The sequence below is a fragment of the Chiloscyllium plagiosum genome, chromosome 6, assembly GCF_004010195.1.
Source record: "Chiloscyllium plagiosum isolate BGI_BamShark_2017 chromosome 6, ASM401019v2, whole genome shotgun sequence".
NCBI lineage: Eukaryota > Metazoa > Chordata > Chondrichthyes > Orectolobiformes > Hemiscylliidae > Chiloscyllium > Chiloscyllium plagiosum.
In genome coordinates this window covers 43,125,785-43,149,993 of record NC_057715.1, presented here as the reverse complement: position 1 = coordinate 43,149,993, position 24,209 = coordinate 43,125,785, and the positions used below count along the sequence as shown (strand labels likewise).

The 24,209-nt window shown below is 40.5% G+C and overlaps 1 protein-coding gene across 1 annotated transcript in view; it reads right to left on the bottom strand.

Annotated features, from left to right (window-relative positions):
* gpc5a (glypican 5a) overlaps positions 1-24,209 on the bottom strand; it is a 1,026,959-nt gene that overhangs the window by 475,086 nt on the left and 527,664 nt on the right. The gene's annotated exons all lie outside the window — the stretch shown is intronic.

Here is a 24,209-nt window from a genome sequence, read left to right as displayed (position 1 = left end):
GTCACCTTCCTATTCTATTTTCAAGTCCTAACATAGTATACACATGTGTGATAAAGTTAACATAATATATAAAAAGCAACATAAATAAGTGAATTACATAATTAAACAATTAATTAAAAAATTCATTAAGAATGGCAGTACATTGTTAAAGCTGCAGTATGGTGTAGCAATTTGTGATCAAGGACAAAATCATCATTGATAAGCATTTGACGTTTAAGCAGCTTGGCAATAGAATTTATGAGCTGGAGGCTGAACTACAGACACTGAGATGAATCAGGAAGGGTGAACGTTACCTGGATTCTTTCTAACAGAAGGCAGTCTCGTCTCTTGGAATAGGATATTCTGATATGATCAGTGGTCAGGAACAGGAGGGTATGACAGTTAAGGGGATTCAGAGGACACGAGTACAGGAGAGTCAACCTGTGCAATTATCCAACAAGTTTGCAGTTCCCTCAGTTTGTTTTTATTTATTCATAGGATGTGGTCATCACTGGTTAGACTAGCATTTATTGCTCATCCTTAATTGCCTAGAGGGCAGTTAAAAGTCAACTACATTGTTGTGAGTCTGGAATTGCATGTGGGCCAAATGAATTTAAAATGGTATTTTTCCTTGCCTAAAAGGCATTAATGAGTCTGTTTTGTTTGAGGACATTCAACAGTAGTTACATTCAAGTTTCACCATTTACCATGGTGGGATTTGAACGCATATCCTCAGAATATTAGCCTGAGTTTCTGGATGACTAGCCCAGAGACATTACCACTAAGCTGTTGCATCCCTTTCACTGTGGGGTGGAGGAGCAAAATGACAATGGTACCTTGGTACAGGAAGTCATTCTAATGGGGAAAGGTGAAATGAATGTCATGGTAGGAGGGGGCAGCATAGTTGGAGAGATGGACTTTGCTCTCTGCAGCGAAGGATGTGCATCCAATGTCTTCTTTGTGCCAGGATCCAGGATATCTGCTCTGAGCAGGAGAAGAACCTGCAGTGGAAGAAGGAGGATCCAGTTATCATGGTCCATGTAGATACCATTGACAGAGGTAGTACTCAGAAAGAGGTTCTTAATAGCCTGTATGAGGAGTTAAGCACCAAAATAAGAAGTAGAACCTCAAAGTAGAACCTCTCCAGATTACGACCTGAGCAACATGCAAAGTGGCTGGAGAGATGGGAGAGTGGCTGAAAGACTATTGTTGGAGAAGTATGTCTGGGACCCTGACACCAATACTAGGGAAAGTGGGATCTATACGGTCTAGACTATCTACACTTGAACCATAAGCGGGTTTGTGTTCTTACAAACTGTATAACCAGAGGGATAGAGCTAGTTTAAAAGTAAATAGTGAGGGCAAGAGCCCAAATTTGGGATGTCATGGTGAATCAAAGAGTATGGAAAAGGCAACAGAGGAAGGAATTAATGTAGGAAATTATAAACTGTCAATTAGAAGAAGAGATGGAAAGTACAGCTCTAAGAGCAAATCTGCAAGTAGGACAAGAGGTTATAAGAATAATAAAAGTATAACAATTGAGACATTATATTTGAAAGCATTCAAAATGAAACAGAAGAGCAAGTAATATAAATTGAGATAAATAAATATGATATAGTGGCCATTTTTGAGACCTTGATGCAGAATAACCTAGATTTGGGCCTGAATATTGAAGTATATGTAACATTTAAGAAGGACAGGTGACTTGCAAAGCGTGGAGGAGTAACTCAGCTAATTATGGATGATATTAGCAAAATAAAGAGGGATGATTTAAATTCAAGAAACCAGAATATGAAAGTATTATGAGTAGAGATGAGGGAATAAATTACTGCAGAGCCTGGAATCTGTACTGAAAACAACAAATGCCGGAGCTCGTATCAGGGTCAGACAGCATGCATGGAGAGACAACTAGCTAATGTTTCAAGACTAAATGACTCTTCATCAGAGGTGAAGTGAAGTGTGAAGGGGACACAATTTATATTTTGAGTACAGATGAGGAATGACCAAGGAAAGCAGTTACTTGTGGGTGGACCTGAGTTACAGGCCCCCTTAACAATAATGACATGGAAGGACAGGGTATGTAGGGACAGCAAGTATTCAGGAAAGCTAATAGAATGTTATGGGTTTATTGGAAGAGGAATTGCATGAAAGAATAGGAATATCTTGCTTCAGTTACACAGGATATTGGTGGGACCGCATCTGGAGTACTGTGTACAATATTAGTCAAGAATAAAGAGCAATACAGCACAGGAAGAGGCCTTTAGTTCTCCAAGCTCATGCCACCACATTTTGTCCTTCCATAATAAAACTGTCTTCAGTTACAGGATCCGAATCCCTCTATTCCCTTCCTATTCATGTATTTGTCCAGGTGTTTCTTGAATGCTGCTATTGTGTCTGCTTCCACCACCTCCTCTGACAGCCTGTTCCAGGCAGTCATCAACCTCTAGGTGAAAAACTTGCCTTGCACATTTCTTTTAAACGTTCCCCCCTACACTTACACCTTGAACCTGTGTTCCTTAGAACATAGAATCTCTACAGTGTGGACAAAGGCCCTTTGGCCCAACAAGTCCACACCAATCCTTCAAAGAGTAACCCACCCAGACCCATTCCCTTCCCCCATTATCCTACATATACCCCTGACTAATGTACCTAACCTACACATCCCTGAACACCATGGGCAATTTAGCTTGGCCAATTCACCTAACCTGCACATCTTTGGATTGTAGGAGGAAACCAGACCACCTGGAGGAAACCCACACAGACATGGGGAGAATGTGCAAACTCCACACTGGCAGTTGCCCGAGGCTGGAATCGAACCCATGACCCTGGTGTTATGAGGCAGCAGTGCTTCCCTAGTAATTTAACCCTCTACTCTGGGAAAAAGCCTCATACTTTCCACTCTATCCATGTCATTATAAATTTATAAATTTCTATTAGGTCATCCCTCAACTTCCTGCACTCTAATGAAAACAAACCCAATCTATCTTCATAGCTAAAATCCCTCATACCAGGCAATATCTTTTCTGTACTCTCGCCAAAGTATCTACATCCTTCTGGTAGTGTGATGACCAGAACTGTACACAATATTCCAGGTGTGGCCTAAGTAAAATTCTATAAAGCTACAGCATAACTTGCTCCTTCCAATGAAGACAAGCATGCCATAGACCTTTTTTTTTACTACCTATCTATCTGTGCTTCCACCTTCTGTGATCGCTGGATCTGTACACCCAGATCCCTCTGCATGTCAATACTTCAAAGAGTTCTGTCCCTCACTATATAATTTCCACCTGTACTTGACCTTACAAATGGATCACCTCACATTTGTTTGGATTAAACTCCAGCTGCCTTTTCCTGCCTATGTTTCCAATTGATCTTTATTCTGATATATCCTCTGATAATCCTCCTCACTATCAACAACTCCACCAATCTTTGTATCATCCACAAAACTACAAATTTGATTACATTTTCCTCCAAATCATTTATGTAGATCACAAACAGCAGAGGTCCCAGCACTGATTTCCGTAGAACATGACTAATCACAGCCCTCCATTCCAAAATGTATCCTTCCACTGCTATGCTCTGTCTCCGAATGACTAAGCCAGTTCTGTATCCATCTTGCCAGATTACCCTGATACCATGTGACTTCATCTTTTGTACCAGACTGCCATGAGGGACCTTGTCAAAGGCTTTACTTAAGTTCACATAGACAACATCACCCGCTTTTCCCTGATCAATCATCTTCATCAATTCCTCAAAAAACTCGATCAAGTTAATGAGGCACAATATCTCCCACACAAAACCATGCTGTCTATTGCTGATATATCCATTTGCTTCTAAATGCATATAGATCTTGTCCCTGAGAACCTTTTCCAATAATTTCCCTATTAACGATATGAGGTCTGCAATTTCCAGGATAATCCTTGCAACCCTTCTTAAACAGTGGGACAACATTGGCTATTCTCCAATCCTCTGGTCAAAGAGGACATAAAGATGTCTGTCAATGCTGCAGCGATTTGTTCTTTTACCTCCCTCAATATTCTGAGACAGATTCCATCTCAGAGACTTATCTACCTTAATACTTTTAAAGACACACAGCACCTCTTCCTTTTTAATAGCAACTTCGCTTAGAAACTTGACATTCCCTTCCCTGCGATCATTCTCCACCAATTTCTGCTCTTTGGTGAATATCAACACAAAGTATTTGTTTAGGACCTCACCTACCTCTTCTAGCTCCACACATAGATTTCCTCCTTTGTCCTTGAGTGAGCCAACCCATTGCCTGGCTACCCTCTTGCTTTTTATATATGTATAAAAAGCTTTGGGATTCTCCTTAATCCTGTTTGCTAACTATTTTTATGTCCCCTTTTAGCCCTTCAAATTCCTTGCTGAAGTTCTTTCCTACTTTCCTTATATACTTCAAGGGCTTCATCACTCCCATTTTCCTTGACCTTAAGTACGCTTCCTTTTTCTTTTTGACGAAGGTCATAACATCCCTGGGCATCCATGTAGCTTTATGAGGAATGTTTAGATAGGTTAGACATGCACCATCTGGAGATTTGAAGAGTCAGAGGTGACTTAATTAGGACACAATTGTCTTAATCGGGACTTGACTGGGTGAATGTAGAAAAGATATTTCCTCTTATGCAACCTGGAATTAGGCATCATAGTTTCAAAGTAATGGAATAAAGAAAAACTATCAGAGGGCCAAGAGTTTTTAGAATTCCTTTCCTGAAAAGGCAGTGGATGCAGAATCTTTAAATATTTTTAAGGCAGACGTAGATAGGTTCTTGATTAACAAGGGGCCAAAAGATTATTGGGGACATGCAAGAATATAGAACTGATGTTAAAATCAGATCAGCCACACTAGTTTTGAATGGCAGAGCAGGCTCAACTGGTCTGTCAAGTTTATACATTTGTATGACTTTTCCAACAACAAAAACAGTTTCACCTTATACCCAGACCCCTCAAGACTCTATCAAATATGAATGTTCATTCAAGATGGCAGTGGTTGAGTAGGCAGCATCTGGGCTCCTCAGCCTGAGGCTTGTCTGTTCTGTCTGTTTTTCCTTTATCTCTTTTCTTGTTCTTCCTCTCTCTTTTATTTTAATTTATTTTTATTATTTTGAAAAACTTACCTTGGAGCAGCGATGCAAAGTGGGTTGGGAACCTGAGCGGAATGAGGACAGCCAGTGGGCTGGAGGCCTGACCAGACTGGGGGCAGCCAGTGGGCTGAAGGCTCAAGTAGAACGGGACGATTGTTAGGCTGGGGACTGGGGCGGGTGGTCGGCGACTTGTGAGCCCAGGCATATCACGTGTGGAAGCCCTCTGTGCTGATCTACTGCAGGCCCTTTATAGAAAGACTGTAACATTTTTCTTTTTAGCTTCATGTAATGTAACATTTTTTTCTATTCTTCTTTAGTTCTTTACTTTGTATCTAAGATTTCCACCTGTGTACTTTGTACCTAAGATGGCGCCGTGTGGGGTGACATTGTAAACCTTTACTTGAATAAATATGACAATAAAGGAAATTCTAAATTCTAAAATTTCCTCTCAGACTTCTCTTCTTCAGGGAGAACAGTCCCAATTTCTCCAATCAGTGTACATAACTGAAGGTCTTCTGTCCTGAAACAATTTTCATGAATCTTTTCTGCACTCTCTTTACAGTCTTGTAGTGCTCAGACCTGGACACAGTACTCCAGTTGAGGCCAAGCCATTGTTTTATATAGGCTTAGAATTGCACTATAGTCTATACCCCTATTTGTAAATCACAGGATGATGTATGCTTGAATAGTGACCTCTCCAACTACCTTCAATGGTCTATACATTCTCACATACACATACATACATGCACGCGCATATGTACACACACGCACGCATGAGGCCCACTGCTAAAGGACCCTTCAGAAGTACGTTCTTTGGTTTATACTTTCTCGCTACATTATTCCTACCTAAATTAGCCACTTCATAATTCTCTGCATTAATTTAATCTGTCACTTCTCCACTGATTCAGCTAACCAATCAATGTTCTTTGAGTTTCTAAAATGACAATGATATCATCTGTTTTTGCACATAAATTAATCAATTGTAAAATATGGGTGATTTACTGGTGGCAGTTAATAGATGAAAAAAAATACCATGGGTGATTTGTTGATGAAAAATAAAAAAATGTTCAGTTCTGTGTAAGAGCATTTCTGGACATAAGAAAAATCTGTTTAGCTGATTTAAGAAGGAGATGCCTTGGTATTTTGGATGAAAAGATCAAAAAATCTAGCTTCTTCACCAAACTTGAATGAAGCTACACCAGGAGACTTTAAATTCCTTCTGAATCAGGAATTGTGCTGAGAATGGAAAGGAGCCACTGAATTTCATGAAAAGTGTTACATAAATCAAAGTAACTTGAAAACAGGACAGGGAATGAAGAAATAATCAACTGAAACAGGCTTGTGGACTTCTGCCATGTTCAACTAAATGACATTGTAGAAAGATGGGAGTGATGAATTACTGGAACTATGTTGGTGGACAAAAATGAACTCCAGTGACACAAAGTATTTTGACTGGTCTTTTAAGTTGACATAGAAGAGCATGAATGAATGCTATTTTCTGGATGTGTTCTTTGTACCCTGCCAAAATATATGAAGGGTATTTCCAAACTGCCCGAAGAGTTTTATTTGAATTCCATGTTTAACAAAGTTGACAATCTGATCCAATACTGTCGCTTCTCAACGAACTGTATGTTAACTCAAACACACTGAGAAAATTGCATATTCGTTTCACATTAAAAATAATGCTGGACAAAACAACAGTGTCATATTTCAGATCCCAAGTAATGTACATTTAGTAAGAGTTTAAAACTTGCTGATAAAGTACTCCAAATCGTAATAATAACAAAAGAAAATTTGAAAATACAGCTATGTAAGGAAGTATGAGTGTTGAATAATTTGTAAATGCCAATAAAGCATACTTATTGTTAAATCATCAATTTTAAACAATTTTATAGATCAAGGGTGCAGTTAGTCTTCACAACAAACTATTTATCATTACAAAGTTCGAAATATAAGACATGATTATTCAGCAACATTATAATCTATCTCCTTTTTAAAGTTGCAAGAGTGCTGTTTCCATGGACATCAATTGGCCTCCACTTGCATTTGTTGTTGTTGATTATGTTTTTCAGCCAGTGGAAGACTTTACAGTATATGATGGTGACATATTGGACATTGAGAAGATGTTAGACTATGCTGAGCAGCAGGAAAGGGTACCACTCTCTTAGATGAATTCTGAGATGGGTGACACTAAGGACAGATAGTCTGTTGTAAAGATGGTATGATTCTATTTTTCCAAGGACTGTGGAAAGATTGCTGTATAATTTGAAAGCAAGTCGTCTAGCACCCATTGGATATGCAGTTTACACAGCTACTTGTGCACGTATTGGTGGGTAAGTCTAGTAACAGACAAGCTGGAGCAAATGTGAGTGCACAAATGGAGCTTGAGCATCAACAGGTTGATGACTGAATGATTAGTTTTAATGGCAAACACCTCCTGCCTACCAAACATTATGTTCCAGGTAACTGAATATTTTGAGAGTATGAATGATTTGGTTGTAGTTATGTATTCTTTAAAAAGGAAGTAGCTGGTCAAATTCAGCTCACAGTTTTAAGTAACATGTATTAATGAAAATCTATCAAAACTGTATGGCTGTCTATATAGCGTAGGAGTCTGTAGTTGGTGGCAATCACTGGGGTCGTTGCCATTTGAAGGGGCTGGGGCAGCACTGCCCCACTCTCAACTGGTGGCCATTCAAAGCAATGTCACCTCTCTGTGAGTGAGCCTATCAGCAGCAAACACAGGGCAGAACCAGTGTTGGACTGGAGATACAGCTGGGAAGGTTAGTGGCTACCTGAGTGAACTGGTGTCAGTCAGGTCTCGTGCATGGGGATCCCTATGAGTTACATCACAGAGTCCAGGCCTGTAAGGCTTTGGTGGCTGGGGGAGGAAGGTACTGCTACATTTGTGGGAGTGGTGGAAGAAAGAGGTTGTGGGTAGGGCGAAAGGGGGAGGCTGAAACTGGTAGGGGAAAGGGGAGGAAGGGAGGGCCGCAATGTGGTGGAGGGTTGGCTAGAGACAGAGATGCAGAGGCTAAGATGGCATCTGGTGAAGGAGTTTTCATGAAAGAGACAACAGCTTTTAATCTAGCAATAATAGAATTCTCAACCAACTGGGACCCATGAAAACTTGAAACCAATGAGCAGCATCAAACATAAAGCTGCAAAAGATCATAAACTACAACTTGTGGAAAATTGTAGTAGAAAATATTGTTACAAGCACTGTCAATTGTTAAATTTAATCTGTAACCTGAGGTGGTCTGATTAAAATGCCCCAGCTTTATGTGTATGTGATGGAAATGCATTCACTTTGACATCTCTAGCCTGTGGAAGGTGTAGTTAAGGTGATGAATTTATTTTGCATCAAAGCTTCTGTTAGTTATTTTGAAAAACAACATTTTTGCTAAATTGTGCATGTTGTCTTGTGTCAATTATGGTAAATACAGTTATGTCTAACAAATGAATATTGCCCTTGTGCTTTGTGGTGTTTTGTTTAATGGAATGATATAATTGAAGATATTGATGAATCCTTCTAATTCTGCTTCTGTCAAAACAAATGCTGGACCCTGTGTGTCAACTCAAAGGTATTGCTACTGCAGAGCTGGATCAATTGATAAACAATTTTGAGATTGAAAATGGAGTTCCTTAAAATCATCAAATAGCCACTGAAAATTAAAAGTAGCACTGGGAATATTTTAAGAACAGCCCTTTAAAAAAAATTATTTTGACATTGAGTCATGTTCAAAGGAACAGGGCTGTTTGCAATAATATGAATGACTAAATAGTGTGCAATTATCTGACAAAGCTCTGGTTAAAAAGTATATCATACCAAAACCTGAACTTCGGGAGACTTTATAAATCGAGGCATCAAATGCAATAGTTGAGGTATATGGCTGAATCTATATAAAATGTTTCATGGTGCAACTATCTTTGCTCATCCACATTTTAATATTACTTGCAGATTTTCAATATTCAAACAAATCCAGAGGACCCTCAATTATCCAGCATTTGATTCACCAAACTTCAGATCATCCGAACAAGATCACAAGGTCCCGATGCTTGGCTAAATATGTTATCCGTCATTCAATTAACTGAACAAAATACTCCCCGCCTGTGTCCTTTGGATAATCAAGGTTCATCTGCATATATTGTTAAAATTACACTCTCAATCCAGTGTAATTTCTAATAGTCTAGATAGTCTTTGTCTCAACTGTAAAAATGGTGAGTCCAACTTTGGACTCAATCCTGTCTTGTTTTCTTGAATTATATCTGTCCCACTATGGGTTCACTTATTTTTAATGAATCTTTGCTGCATGTCAGAAGCTGTTAGTCCAATGTTGCTGTTGTGCGTTGTTCACATTTTCGAGTTACAAAGGGTTCTTGAGGATCATAAGAGTTGCATTTTCAGAGGTTTAATTTTAAAATAAACAAATTCACAGGTGACAGAAATTGCAGGAAGACCATTCTACTATCTCGCTCTGTTTAACATAGTTTCTCAAAAGTTACTCCCACTATAGTTTTAAATTCTCAAATGGCTTCTGTTTTAAATTTAACATCAGAGTTGTGGATAAACGTTATTACTTTCTTTATTAAACTGACCCCCCACTGTGACAATGGTTTCCAATTCTGTGTGCCAGCAGAATGTGAAGGCTTTGTGGGGATTCAGAGAGATTTACGAGGATAAGGGATTACACAGATGCTGTTGTTGCTCTCCCAAGAGGCAAGAAGCCTGAGTGGCTTTGATCAAAGTGTGTATTACATTTTATGAAGGGTCCAGATAGAAATGCATCCCAAAGGTTGAAGGATTGACAATCAGATGGCCTATATTTAATTCCATTTATGTTGTTTGGCAATAGGTTCAGAAGCAATGTGAGGAAAATTCTTTGCACCAACAGTGTTTAGAAATTGCATTCCCTCCCTGATAGTGTGATGGATATAGATTCAAATTAGTATTCAGATGGAAATTGGTTAAATAATACTTTGTTTGAAATAAAAGAGAAAGAAAGGGTGTGAGACTGGTAGGTGGGGCTGGCAGAACTTTTCAGATTTTTCTTTGAAGAACAATTAGACATGATGGGCTGACTGACCACATTCTGTAAAGCACAAGATGTACTGTGAAGGTTCTCAAAAGAAGGTGCTGGGGCTGATGAGGACTGACAAGTCATGGGCCCCAGAAACAGCAAGGCCCATGATTTCTCTTCTTGACCCTGTTTGATAATATTTACTGGAAGACATTAACTTAATGATAGGCCACTAATTAAAAGCTCCACTACTGTGACCTATCAGTCAGATAATGTGTGTACTCTGGCAGAACAACTGAAACAACTTGTGAAAATATTCTTAATTTGCTTTCAACCTGCCATCTGGCACATTGCTGTATAAGGTGAACATCCTTCCTAAAGGTCCTTTTTCAAATGCACAGGATGTTCAAAACAGTCTTTCAGCACTCTCATGAACTAGAATTTTATATTGATTTCAGAAAAGAGCATTGTCAATGTGTGCTATTCAAAAGTCATTAGTCACTCTTCTGTGTAATAATGCAAAGGAGATTGAGCTAATATTTTACAGATTCTCATCAAAGCTGTTTGACACTAACACCAACAACTACAACAAAACACTGCAATCCCACCAACTGCAGAAATTAGTTCAATTTAAGAGGATAAATGTATTTTTTTAAAGGAATAGTGGACTGGGCATCTGTCATTTTTCTTTACCTCTGTGCAAATACAATAAGGCATCACTAAAGCTAAATATCGAAAAACTGTACTCATTTCCATCAAACTATAATTTAAAGGTTAAACAATTTTTCAGATTAAAGAAACAAAAGACAAGTAAATAGATTGCTCAAATAAAGCAGAGATGGTATTGACTTTTCAAAGGGAGTTAAGTATTACTTCTCGGGTCCATCCTTTGATTCTTAGTGTTAGAAAAGTACATTGTTAATTGCATAGAATTAAGCTAAATTCACTTCTGCAAAAATGTAGATTGGGAAGTTTGTCATTCTGAATTGAGGCAATGTATTTGGATTTCCTTTAAGTTTGAAGTGAGAGGTAAAGATGTCACTTAAAGTAAACTTACGGATATAATATAATATTTGATTGGGACAGAAAGGACTGTTGTGCTTTTAGGTTTACTTAGGTAATTCTCTGGTGCTCAGTGCCAAATGTCATTATACTAATGTCCTCAATACATTCAAAAGCAGAGCACCATCATATGCTACGTAGAAATAAACTTTTGAGCCCCTGAATTCTATACAGGTGATTATGCTGATGCTTGAAATGCCATAGGCTTCAATTTTATTCAGTCTGGTATGTTGCTAGGGGGTAACTGAGATGAATTTGAAATTCAGCTACCTTCTGCAGCGTGGTTTTAGCTCAGCTGAGCCTCATCTGTACAAACGCTATTAATCTCCTCCTGGATTTGTTCGGAAACAAGTCACTCAGTTAATTCTGTTCCTACTCCAGACTGCCTTAAATCATTCCTCTTTTGAAGCAAATACAGATGTATTCCCCATTAACTTGTAGCATAAACTTTCACATTCAAAGCACTGTGCATAACCATTCATAACCATTCTTCTTACCCTCTTATGAACATAAAAAGAAGGAGCAGAAATAGGCCACTCGGGAGGATCAAGGCCCCTCCACCAATTAATAAGACTATGTCTGATCTGGTTAGAACCTCAAATCCATATTCCCAACTACCCATGATAACCTTACACCCTCGTCCTACACTTCCCCCCTCCCCCCATTTGCCAAGAATCTATTCACTTCTGCCTTAGAGATATTCAAATACTCTTACTTCCACGGCATTTTTAGGAAAAGAGAGAACAAAAACCATGAAAAATCAAAAACACTATGAATGCTGTAAATCAGAAACAAAAACAGAAATTGCTGGAAACGCTTAGTAGGTTTGGCAGCATCTGTGGAGAGAAATCAGAGTTAATGTTTCGGGTTGAGTGACCTTTCCTCAGTTCTGTTCTTGTTTTTGAACAAAAGCCATGACCCTCTTTAAGAAAATATTTTTCTCCATCTGTTTTAATTAGATGATGCATTGAGCTTGAGTAGTTCCTTACTTCTAATTATTATCTTATATTTGTGTATAATCATCTCATTGACTAACTAAAACAAATCATGACCATAGATCAGAACCCTGAATACTGTCAACTGCTACAGAGACATTAACTGCATATGTAAAGATTCTTGTGTGGGATAGATGGAATGTAGCATCTAATGATGTGAAAGGAACTTCAAATACACTATGCTGTGAACTTGAGGGCTGTCAACTCACTGCTCAACTTCCTTCAAATTATGTCCTAAACTGCAGACTCATTTTGTGTTGTTCCCTTTGAAGAATGCGCAAGGATGGGGTTACAGGAATCTGGTCACAATACAATCCATTAGTAGTTACACATAATGATATGGAATGATCTTAGATCCCTCTATTAGGTCTCAATTCAACCTTCTCAATTCTAGTGAAATCTATATTCTCAAGCCTCTCCTTAAATGTAACCCAATAATCTCTTGTGACCTATATAATATCTGGACCATACCTCTTCCATTGCTTTACACTATATGTCCAATGGAGTGCTAAACATTTATACAAATCAGTTGAACAGTACCCTGAGTCACATAGATGTACACACGGAAAAACTGTGACCTTATAAATGCAAATTGAAAGAACCTATTGATCTTTTTTAATAGTCTGAAGATTTCTTACACTACCTTTCAAGACATCAGTAACATCAGATGCACAGTGTTTCCATGCATATTGAGGTGAATGGAAATTTGTTTGCCCTGCACCGCATAAAGCTCAGGATCCTCCACTATCCCCCATGCCCAGTCAATTACTACCTGATCATCAGTAAAATGATGGAAGATATCATTAATAGTGCTATCGATCAGTGTCTGCTTAGCAATAACCTGCTCTTTGGAGTTCAGTTTGAGTTCTGTCAGGGATACTGTGTTCCTGATCTCATTATAACCTTGGATTAAATATGAAGAAAAGGTTTGAATTCGAGAGTTGAGCTGAGAGTGGACCTCAAGGTAGTGTTTGACTGAGTTTGCCATCAGCAGCAAAAAGCTCTCCACTAGTTGGATTGAGGCTAGCAAAATGAAGAACATATGGTTGCTGGAGATCAATCATCTCAGCCACAGGCCATCACTGCATGAGTTCCTCAGGGAAGTGTTCTATATTCTCTCCATGATAAGGTTGGAAGTGGAGATATTCACTGATGATTGCATAATGTTCATTGCCAATCATTGTTCCTCAGATACTGAAATAGTCAGTGTCCGTAACCATGGACAACATTAACTCTTTGCAGCTCTGGACCATCAGTGGACATCACTCTGTACCTCCATTCCTCCAAAATAATGTCAAAGACATGTCAAAAGATAGCCTCATGCTCCTGTAACACCTCCACTGATGTTCTTCTGCAAGCTTTCATGAGAGAAGGTATGTATTGCTTCTCAGAGATGGCAACCAAAAGCAAGGTGTGAAGCAGTGCCACAAGATGATGAATGACCTATTGTTCTCTGCCAGGTAAGCACCACTGTCTACTCAACATGTAATTCTCCTATGAGGATAATTTAGCCTCATGGGTTTGCCAATTTACAGGAATGTCACACACAAGATTGTGGACAAGTATGTCTACCACGTGACTCATGTGGAATCAACTAGTCACTCTATTGCACATATCTACATTATACTACTTCACACCACAGTACTACTGCTTGTCTCAAATCTGCCAGAGGTGACACTTAAACCTGGAAAGGAGCTACAACACTGAGTATCTTACATACCACTAGCGCATCGATTTTTTTGTCACAATTAGGAAAACATAACAATCATATAGCATCTCATCAAAGGCTTGCATTAGGCAAGGACAAAAACCACAAAATGTAGCTTAAGGGTCAATATCTCAATAATACAAGGCATATGCACCAAGTAAAGTTATACTGATCCCAAACAACTTTAGCTCTGTGACCATACTAAACTGCCTATCACTCAAAATCCTTTAACTTTTTCACTTCCCCAATATTACATTTATTTCAGAAGTCGCATGCACAAAAGAATTATAGGTCTGAGGACTCACATCTCTATCTGTTCTACTAATAGGCAAAGTGCACCTATGCTAATGTTTCTTAATGTTACTTTTCTTCTTCAGAAAAAGAACACACACAGCAGGCGCAGGTTAATGCATGAAAGAAGACTTCTCATCCCCTTAACCTGGCAGTGAACAAGGGGTACATGCATCTGCTGAAGTAGGGGTCAGATATATTCAGTTTTCACGTAAGAAAGCCACCAAGTAGTTCTTACACATCAATTATCAATTTCTGAATGACACTTCTGAATATAAAAAGCACATTATGACACTAACAAAGGTTGTTTTCCTCTGCAGCCTATGGATAACAGGTCCAAGCTAGGCCATAATAGAAGAACCTCAGGCTCATGACCCACAGAGCACACCTCTGAGGAGGAAGAGCAGGGAGCCTATGAGGAGGCACCAATCAAGGCCTTGTTCCCACCCTCCACCAGTACAGAGACATTCAATTCGGTGAGTAATCTGTCTGAAGCAGGTTCAGATTCATATTCTAGTGAGCACTGCATGGATCCAGATTCAAAGGAGGAAGAAACAGCCATACTCTTTAACTGCAGATTAACAGGCAGAACCATCTGCTCAGTCTAGTACAGATGATGCACCTCTGTACTTGGTCATTAATGAACTGATAGAGATGCAGAAGAAACAGGGGAACATCTGTCAAATATGTCAAAGATCATGTGGAAACTGGACCAAAGTTCTGTCCAAAACGACGGTTCCAGCATGTGAATGCATGGTTGCCTCCATTGACTACAGTAGGTCAAAGTAACAGCTCACCACCAACTTTTCATGAGAAATAAATGCTGACCTAGCTAGTGATGCGCCTATCCCAAGAAAGAATAAATAAAAGTGGAGGAGTGAAACTAGCTATGTTACTCTTAGAAAGAGTACTTGATGAAGTACTTAATGGCACTTGATGAAGAAAATGGTCTCCAACTTTGCTATACCATTCAAAATGATTCAGATCTGCATTTATGGCAATATAGCATTGTCTAAGAAATATCTTGTTGTTAGAACTTACACAAGCTTTTTACTTTCTCATATCTTTGGATAGTAAAAGGAAAATCACTCCATCGGGTGTCATTTAACCTATTAATATGAATCAAATTTGTTAAGATTATGCAATAACATTAATTTGATTCAACAGAGTTCATTTGAATACACTGTCCATCTCAGCATCTAAAATAATTTGCAAAAAGTAGACAGTCATGTTTAATTTGTTAATTAACAAGATGACAAGCATCCCCTTCTCCCCTGTTGTATATATTAATGGTTCTGAAGAGGGTTAATTTTCATATTACCATGGCTTTACTCATTGTACTGACATCACTGTTAGTCTGTGAGTAGTGACAAGGATGTCCAGCTTTCAGAGGGAGCAGATAGAATTATACCAGCTTCTTAAGGTCAGAATAATTAAGGCTGACTTAATGCCATCATACAGTAAGCCTTCACGTTAACTCTCCTGTAGAAATATTATTGTAGTGTAACTTAGTCACTGGGTAGGCCCAAGATAAAGAAGGATTGGTGGCAGGGTACTCCCTCAAATAATTCTCATCCAGTATCACACTCTGGTAAAGGTGGCTGAACCTTACCTTTCTTTTTTGGCTAACTGCAATTTGTATCTGTTTCTTTGTAGGAACTCTAGCTCAGAGGCCCAGCAAGTTTTCTTGCAGTATTAGCAAACATGGCTCATGCACTACTTACCCCACCCTATGGCATCTCTCTCATAAAATTCCATCTCTTTCTTACCACTGTTCCCAGAACGACTCTCAACTCACCAGATATCTGCCAAATGACCACATCCCTTGTTCTTGCACAATCTTTGAAAGGCCACTGTGTACCCAGACCATGCATTGGCAATCTGGTACTGCCCTCAATAGCAATGTAATGATATGGCAACCCTGAAGCCACACTGACCATGGCATACAATTGGCAAGACAAGCACTCTCTCACACATGAGCACCCATTCTCCCACCCTTGACATTGTTTAACCATAAAGCCAAACAGTTTACATGTCAATAGATACATTCCACCTCAACACTTTCTAAGGCAATGCTACTCTGTACACAATGTCCAGTGGAGACCTGAAGCCTGTCATTATAGAACATAGAACAATACAGCACAGAACAGGCCTTTCGGCCCACAATGTAGTGCCAAACATTTGTCCTAGCTTAAGCACCCATCCATGTACCCATCCAATTGCCACTTAAAGGTCGCCAATGATTCTGACTCTGCCACTCCCACACGTCGCCCATTCCATGCCCCCACCACTCTCTGGGTAAAGAACCTACCCCTGACATCCCCCTATACCTTCCAGTCTTCACCTTAAATTTATGTCCCCTTGTAACACTCTGTACCCGAGGAAAAAGTTTCTGACTGTCTACTCTATCTATTCCTCTGATCATCTTATAAACCTCTATCAAGTCACCCCTCATCCTTCGCCGTTCCAATGAGAAAAGGCCGAGCACTCTCAACCTATCCTCATACGACCTATTCTCCATTCCAGGCAACATCCTGGTAAATCTTCTCTGCACCCTCTCCAAAGCTTCCACATCTTTCCTAAAGTGAGGCGACCAGAACTGCACACAGTACTCTAAATGTGGCCTAACCAAGGTCCTTTATAGCTGCAACATCACTTCACGACTCTTGAATTCAATCCCTCTGCTAATGAACGCTAATACCCTATAGGCCTGTCCACCTGAGTGGCAACTTTCAAAGATCTATGAACATAGACCCCAAGATCCCTCTGCTCCTTCCAAGTCATTCATAAAAATTACGAACAGCAGAGGACCCAGAACTGATCCCTGCGGAACTCCACTTGTAACTGGGCTCCAGGCTGAATATTTACCATCTACCACCACTCTCTGACTTCGACCGGTTAGCCAGTTTTCTATCTAACTAGCCAAATTTCCCTCTATCCCATGCCTCCTGACTTTCCGCATTATCCAGTAGGAGTCCTTGCATACAAGCAAGCGTCAGATAATTCCAAACACGAACTTTTAATAACAGCCAGCAAAAAGGAACGCAAACAAAAACAATAAAACATTATATCTGCACTCTGCATCAGTCAAAGCGTCATGCATAATCCATGGTCAACTAAGAGCCTCAGTTGCATAGGTGTCCCTTAACCTAGGTAACCAACCTTGTGAGGCCCCAGACTCTTAAACATACCAGGTATGTGAGCATTCCCCAGGATGTGAGAAGCATGGCCTCTGGCAGGGGAGCAGGATCACACCTCCTGGAAATAGCAACAGTGATCATCAGTGATCTGAATATACAGAGAATGGAACATTGTCTTGTTGATGAATTTCACAGCAAGCTGATATAGCCTTGTCAGTGCCACCATGTGTGCCTTCAGTAGCACCTTGCACCTGGGAAATTCCAGATATGTTCCCGAATCTTACACCTGGGCCAATCTGGAATTGCCATCTAGAAGCAGAATGAACTGGTCTGGCCTTGCACAGTAAGTGTAACCTTTGTGGTGGATCAGTTACTTGAGACGATTCTAAGAGATAAGATATACATGCATTTGGAAAGACAGAGTTTGATTAGGAGTAGTCAGCATGGCTTTGTGAGTGGGAGATCATGCTTCACATATTTGTCAGAGTTTTTTGATAAAGTGACCAGGAAGGTTGATGAGGGCAGGGATTTCAGTAAGGTTTTTGATAAAGTTCCACAAAGTAGGCTGCTCTGGAAAGTTATGTCGCCTGGAATCCAGGGTGAGCTGTGGCAAAGTGGATAAAAAATTGGGTTGATGGGAGGAAGCAGAGGGTAATAGTGTAGGGATGTTTGTCGGACTGGAAGCCTGTGACTCGTGGAGTGCCTTAGGGGTCGATGTTGGGCCCATTACTGTTTCTTACCTATACCAATCATTTGGATGACAATGGTCAAGGCATGATTAATAAGTTTGCTGATGACACTAAAATAGGCAGCATGTTGGACAATGAGGAAGGTTGTCAAAAATTGCAGCAGGACCCTGATCAGTTGGGAAAGTAGGCTGAGAAATGGGAAAAGGAATTTAATATATATATATGTGTGAGATCTTGCATTTTGGAAAGTCAAATCAGGGTAGCAGTTTCATGGTGAATGGTAGGGCCTTAAGGAGTGTAGTGGAACAGAGAGACCTTGGAGTTCAGGTGCATGGTTCCCTAAAAATAGAGTCACAGGTAGACAGGGCAGTGAAGGTAATGAAGGCAGCCCTTGGCAAACTGGCCTTCATCAGTCAGGACACTGAGTATAGAAGTTGGGAAGTTATTTTACAGCTGTACAGGATGTTGGTGAGGCAGCATTTGGAGTATTGTGTTCAGTTTTGGTCACCTTGTTATACAAGGATGTTACTAAACTGGAAAAAATGCAGAAGAAATTTACAAGGATGTTTCCAGGACTCAAAGGTCTGAATTATAGGGAGAGGTTGGCCAAGCTAGGACCATTTTCTATAGAGCATAGCAGACTGAGGGGGGTATCTTATAGGATTGTATAAGATCATGAGAGGCATGCAAAGGGTGAATGCGTTGAGTCTTTTTCCCAGGGTTGGCGAATCGAGCACTAGAGGGCATCAATTTAAGGTTAGGGGGAAAAGAATAAAATGGAACCTGATGGGGAACTTTTTTAAGCAGAGGATGGTATGCATCTGGATTGAGCTGCCAGTGGAAGTGGTTGAGGTGGGTACATTAACAACATTTAAAAGGCATTTGGACAAATACATCAATAGGAAAGAATTAGAAGGATATGGGCCAACTGCAGGGAAATGGGGTTAGCATGGATGGACATTTTGGTCAGCATGGACCAGTTTGGGCCAAGGAGCCTGTGTCCATGCTGTCGGACTCCATGATTCTATGAGATGGCATCAGTCCTGTTCTATTTATTGTCGCATCTCCCAGACATCATTTCCCAGAAAGACCCAGTCACATAAACATTCATAGGGCTGTCACCTTCACATCCACTGGGAGAAGATGGCCTCCCACTTTCCTATAAACTTTGAATCACACTCCTGAATCTGAGCAATTCCTTCACAACATCCAGGGACACACAGAGTCTCCACTGACAATGTGTCTTGAGCATTCCCAGGAATTATAATTGAGGGCAAAAACCTTTGGGCCTCCTGTGGACTCCACATATCCTGAGGGCCTCGGTAGTTCCTTGAGCTGGGAGCTCCTTATCCTCTGGAAAGGACTGTTGCAGCTCTGCCTTCAGTTTCTTAGCAAGGTAGACGTAGCAATCAATATGGCACCAGCAATGGCACCTATTACTCTCTTTGGAAATGACCTATGTTTGAAACACAAGGTACAAAACAGGTTCTCTGATCTCAGAACACTGATGATGTCATACCCTGCAGATGAGACATGCACATACACCTCTACACAGTGAGTCAGGCTGCACCCTAATAACAAAGGTCATGTCTCCTTCATTCATTCGGGATAAGCCTCGGCACATGCCATCTGGCTGATTTACCAACACATTACAACAAAAAGGGAGTGCCTGATGCAGTCCAACCCCCTTTCCAACACAGACTATCTCACTGCATTTTACTGTAGGTAAAGGTAAAGGAAGAAGCATGCCCTCAGTATCCTTGTAAGCTTCAGAAGAAATGTGCCACCTTTGGCCTGCACTGGACCTTTTTTTAAATCTTTGCTGTAAAGTCAGCATTGTTGAGATGCCAAAGTTCCATTTGAAAAGACCAATGACATCGTGCAAATTGCCTTTGATCAGCATTTTAATTTTAAGCAAACATGCCTTACACATGGATGGTGTCATGAATATAAATTAAATGTTTTACACCTCACTAATATAGCAGAGGAAATCAAGCCCTGCTATTTCCAGAGTCAACTGGAAAGTTAAAGATTTTATAAAAGTATGCAACATTCCTCAATTTACTTGTCGTTTAGACTCAGGTTGACAGAAAGCATAGACCAGGTTTCTTTCCCTAACAAGATTTATTATTTATTACGAATAAGTAGATTATAGCTCCAGTAAATAGTAATGAATTGTCAACATACCAGCCTCCTTATAAACCTCCTTATAAACTTCAATCATTCATGTCCAGAGGTCTCATTGAAATGATCCTTTTAGCTTCACTGAACATGCTATTCCTTGATCATCTTTCTCTGTCATCTAGGTAAAAACAATGACTGCAGATGCTGGAAACCAGATTCTGGATTAGTGGTGCTGGAAGAACACAGCAATTCAGGCAGCATTCAAGGAGCAGTAAAATCGACGTTTTGGGCAAAAGCCCTTCATCAGGAAGGTACAGAGTGACTAGACCACAGTTTAAAAAGTCTTTGACTTATTGCTTAAAAGCGACAGCTTACAACAACTGATAAGGGGAAATAAATTGGCTTTATTCGGACTTGGGGTGATTTTCCGATGCAGAAAAGACAAATCTTTTTCTTTTCAATGGTCTGATGGCTTCTCCAAACAATTATACCCACAAGCTATATAGCTACCTGGGAGCCAATCACATTGTTAAGATCTTTGATATTGCCGACATGCCAATTAGCCACTTCTTACCAACTGAATTTCCATTTAGACACAACCTCTGGCTCGAGTTTGTCTGCAGTAACTTCCCCAGTTGCTTGAACAAACAGCAGGGTAAACAGGTTATAAAATGTGTCAGGCACCTTTAAAAAGTGCAGTATTCTTTTTCACAATGTTTGGTTGTCAAAACCAGTCTTTCTCCTGTTTAAATCCAGAATCACAAATACAGAAAAATAAAAATGTGCAGTCTATACAAATGTAGCTGGAGTTTGCAAACATCTACTTCAAGTATTTGTTCCTTCAGCAGTCATGAATCTCACGCTTTTGACCATCAAACTGAAAGTGACTCTGCACACCCTAGGCATTGTCCCATCAAGTTTCCTGTTGCATTTTGCATGTTGAGATTGGAAAATGATGGCAAGGAATATAGCTTGAAGTGGAAACCATCAGCACTGGGCTCCAGCTAATTCCATGAATTAACTATCTTTTTACCTCACTTTACTCTGATTGATTTCCACCCATTTGCCCACATAGAGATCCACCAGATTGATCCTGACCCTTGACATTAAATCTTAATCTTCCCCACTTTTATCCTCTATGCCACAGCAGTGGTTACTGCCAATAATGTGCTTTCTGTAGCCTACCATGCTCATTGATACATTTTGGTAATGATCAACCCACTGCCCTTGTAGTCTTTTGAATAATCAATGGCCTGACACCAGGACTGTATCTGGCACAGGCCTCTGACCAACTTTGATGAGCTGTCCTTGGACATGAATAATCAGACCTCTAACCATTCTGTTTTCAGCTCCCCGGTTGATGAAATGTGACTCCTCCAACGGTTGGTGTTGGCCTCTACAGGACTGACAGCTGTCCACATCATGGACTGTAGTTGGACACATCCCCTAACTGAGCAGATGACTGACCATGATCAAGCCCTGGAAGGTGTGCAGACTATGCCCATAACTAAAGGGACCAGGACTCCCCTCGACTGAATTGAGAATTAATGCACAGCTACTTTCCATCAAGGTCAGGTTGGTTGAATAAACAAGCAATATTTTTGTTGTCCAGGTAGCATACCATTCAGCAAAATATTCCCCTTCCCAAACAGAACCTGACTGACAAGTAGCCACTATGTATATCTATGCAAACAGCACATAATACAGCAATACTGATAGGCTTTGAAATTGGCTGAAGTACCAAACCATTGACTGGCATGACACAACATGGTACAGTGAAGTTAAAGCAAGGCATGGATATTTTGAGAATGCAAGTAGGCACTGAGTGAGCAAGTGTTAAGGGAAAAAGTGAGCAGCCCCACAGCTGCAGCCTGGTTCAGTCTGTGAGCTGAGTGCCTAAAGTGTCCTTGCTGCTGACTTTCAATGTTAGTAATTTTTCCTGTAATGCAACGTTTCCTTCATGGCCTGCAAGTGGATCGGAGAGGTGTCATGAAGGTCATGAGGGGTTGGCAGATGCCAATGTCTGTAGATAAAGAGTGACTGCAGCTGGTGCTCGAGTTTCATGCCCTGAGATATTTGCTGCTGAGTCACGAGGGGTCTTACAGTGAGATGTACTCACCAGCTCCCCGCTTTCACTTCTATTACGAGTATTCCCAATGTCAGGTTGAATATTAATGAGTCAAACTGTGCCGCTAATAAGGCATCTAACAAGCATTAATCATGCTTAATTGGCAACTCAACACTACAAGTGAGAAACTCATCAAAAAGCTCAGTAAAAACATTAAAAAATTAAAATGTTGTGTTAGGCCTTGCCAAACATCTCACCAGATTCTCTTACAAATCCTGCCATAGCCCATATCGCTCAGACCTCTACAGGATTCTGTCCCACAAGATGCTAGCAATGATCATCTGAAAAAATACCAAATTTCTCTACCCAAGCTTTCAGATATTCTAGTTGAGATTCAGGAAGCCCCTTTAAATTGGCAATCAAAAAAACCTCACTGAATGTCTTGAAATGGTGACTAAAGAAGTGGATCGTGGAACCTTTAAATGTTTTAAATACATACACTTCCAGAATAAAGTCTCTCAGTAGAGGCACATGCTGATTAATATCTTACTTCAGGACTGACTTTCCCAATTTCACATGAATGGAATTTACAAATGATACTAAATTATCATGTCCTTTTGCACACTGGTCAAAATGAATATTGAAGTAGTGGCACAGGTGAAGGAGTATCATATAACCAACAGTTTTTAAAAAAATATCTGACAATTAATTATAAGAGTGACAGGAAGTAGTGCTTTGCTGTTATGAGATATAATTGCTCAATGTCTAAATAGCTATTTTCAGTGATGGATTCAAACATGTGGCATGTTTCTGCCTTCATTCCATTCTGAGGAAGAATGTATCATTGAATTTAACAGATGAGATAGATGAGACACCAATATCGTTCACATCAGCAACTATTCATGAAAGGTCAATAGAAAGACAAATAAGAAAGAATAAGTACTTCCTCTAGTTCTGTTCTTTCAATCAATTTGACAACCTTCATGTATCATACCACTAACCAGACTGAGCGTTTTCTGCTAGTCAGCAAGTCACAGCAAGCATCAGTCAGTAATTATTCATCGGCTTAAAGGAGGAAGGTGCAATTTAAATCATTGTACTGTCTCAGGTGTTAAGTTTGCAACGTGAGTGCTGAAAACCCCTCCTATGAACAAAAAAGTGTATTTTGCTTCCACCTGGTTTACCTTCCAAATCCTACAAGCATACATTCCACTTGGCTCCATGGCAAGACCACCAGAATTCACACCCCTGACTTAAAACATCAGGTTCCCTATCAACACTGGAAATGTGTTGCTGGAAAAGCGCAGCAGGTCAGGCAGCATCCAGGGAACAGGAGAATCGACGTTTCGGGCATAAGCCCTTCTTCAGGAATGGGGAAAGTTTGTCCAGCAGGCTAAGATAAAAGGTAGGGAGGAGGGACATGGGGGAGGGGCGTCGGAAATGTGATAGGGGGAAAGAGGTCAAGGTGAGGGTGATAGGTCAGACGGGAGTGGGGGCGGAGAGGTCGGGAAGAAGATCTCAGGTTAGGAAGGCGGTGCTGAATTCGATGGATTTGACTGAGACAAGGTAGGGGGAGGGGAAATGAGGGAACTGGTGAAATCCGAGTTCATCCCTGGTGGTTGGAGGGCTCCTAGGCGGAAGATAAGGCGTTCTTCCTCCAACCGTCGTTTTGTTGTGGTCTGACGATGGAGGAGTCCAAAGACCTGCATATCCTTGGTGGAGTGGGAGGGGGAATTGAAATGTTGAGCCACAGGATGGTTGGGTTGGTTGGTCCGGGTGTCCCAGAGGTGTTCTCTGAAACGCTCCGCAAGTAGCCGGCCTGTCTCCCCAACATAGAGGAGGCCACATCGGGTGCAGAGGATGCAATAGATGATATGTGTGGAGGTACAGGTGAATCTGTGGCAGATATGGAAGTTTCCTTTGGGGCCTTGGAGGGAGGTGAGGGGGGAGGTGTGGGCGCAAGTCTTGCACCTACGGCGGTGGCGGGGGAAGGGGCCGGGAGTGGAGGTTGGGTTGGTGGCGGGTGTGGA